The following is a 2,068-nucleotide window of genomic DNA, read 5'->3' as shown; positions in this document are numbered from 1 at the left end:
CGCCCCCGCCCCACCACCACTGTGATTTCCCACGACAAAACGCTTGGCCGTATACAGTATTTGTCAACTCGACCTCGGCGCGACCCCCACCCCGCAATGCGGCCCCCGTTGCGGCCCTCCGGTAAAGAATCGAAAATAATGAAACAAACCGGAAAAAAATAAAGAAACAACAACAACTCAGATATTATCGCAGGGCGTACAGCCTCGAGGCAACCGAAACGGACGCGAGGTCGGGGGTCAACGCCACGACGGGCCGGGTTCGAACACCACCAACCTGGCGGGGGCCTATTGCACAGCAGCTCCTGCAGCAGCAGCATAAGCAGCAGCCGGAGCAGCAGAAGCAGCAGCCACAGCAGCAGCAGCCACAGCAGCAGCAGCAGCCACAGCAGCAGCAGCAGCCACAGCAGCAGCAGCAGCAGCAGCAGCAGCAGCAGCAGCAGCAGCAGCAGCAAAAGAAGAAGCCTCAGCCCGAGGTGAGCGGGGTAGGGCTACGGGGCACTGAATCCTAGTCACGTCGCTGCTGCAGCCCGCCGCCACGGTCCCCGCCGCGGTCCCCGCGGGGGCGGGCCGGGCTGGCCGGAGCTGGCCGGAGCTGTCCGCCCGCGGGCGGGGCACGGCCCACGGCCCGGCAGCGGCCCAGGACTGCTCCGGGGCCGCCGTCACGGATCCATTTCACTCCCTGCTCTCTACTTTATTCCTTTTTTCCCCCTCCGCGGGATTACCCTCGCGCGCGGCGCGCCCGGACTCACAGCGGCGGTGGCGGCGGCCCACGCTGCTCCAGGGGGGAAAGGATGGGTCGCGCACCTCAAAGATGGCAAAAAGAAGAGCGGCGCTGGTTGTCGGGGATTTCCTAATTACATCGCGAGAATAACGGAGTGGGCGCTTCGAACCGCGGCGCCCTTTGCCCGGCAAACAAAGGTGCGCGCGGCGGACAGTCGCAGCAGCATAAGTATGGCCGAGCCCGCGCCCGCGCCCGCGCCCCGCGAAAGCGACGTCAATTTAAACTTGGCGCGCCTTTTTCACCAGTTTTGGGTGCGACGGCCGCCCTTCTATTATTGTTACAACAACTCGTCTCTGCCGCTGGTCGCCCGCCGCGCCCGCGCGTCACTGCTGCAGCTACAAACTTGTACCGCAGCCGTGACCACCGGTGCGGGGGCGGAATGCGTGGCCCGCTCTTCCCCGTTCCCTCAACACTCTCCCAAACACTCTTCCACTCTCTGTCTCTCTCTCGCTCTCTTTCTCTCTCCCTTCTCTCTCCACCCTCGCCACCCTCGTCAGCGTCGCGCTCCTCGTCGTGTCCAGGAGTTTGGGTTGGGGGCGGTGTGGGTGTGCGCGAGGCCACCACCGGCGGGTACAGTCCACATCAAAACAACCCGCCGGCACCGCACCCACCTGCGGACAACCAACATTGCCTTGCGGACAGTACCACCCCTATGTAAAAACGAGTGTAAAAATAAGAAATTCAAAAACACACACCATCAACGTAGGTGAAAAAAACAAAAACAAAAACAGAAAATAAAACCACGCCGCAAGAGCACCCAGAAAAGTGAAGGGAGAGCTCCCACAGCAACCATCGTCTGGTTACTTCAGGGGCAACCATATCATGGTTTATTACAAAATTCACAATCGTATACAGTTATCAGAACCCTATTTTGCAAAGTACCATGGTTTTGACCCGGTCAGCTAAATGTCGCCTCAATCAGTGATGCATCACTTTATGCGACTTTATGTCTGTCTCTACTGAAGTAACCGCACGATGGTTGGCGACAGCTTCTCATTCTTTTCTGGCTGAGGGCTCAGAAAACACACACCGTAACGACAAAGGGTACAATATCACCAACTTCGGCGAAACTATCAGTAGCCATCCCCCAGTCTTCTATTTTTTCTTCTTTTTTGCCGCGTTTACTCCCGTTGTTTTCGTTCTAATTGGCGCGAGCGGGTGTTTGAACCCGAGGATACGACCTGCTCGACTCCCGGGGCGCGCGGAGCAGGAGGAAGCAAAAGGCTTGTTTTCGCGATGAATAATTGCGCTGGGAGATTAGCAGGGGAACGCGGCGGTGGGGGTGGG

Source organism: Frankliniella occidentalis, unplaced genomic scaffold (assembly GCF_000697945.3).
Source record: "Frankliniella occidentalis isolate FOCC.00 unplaced genomic scaffold, Focc_3.1 Scaffold95, whole genome shotgun sequence".
Classification (NCBI taxonomy): Eukaryota; Metazoa; Arthropoda; class Insecta; order Thysanoptera; family Thripidae; genus Frankliniella; species Frankliniella occidentalis.
Note: the sequence above shows the minus strand (reverse complement) of the source record.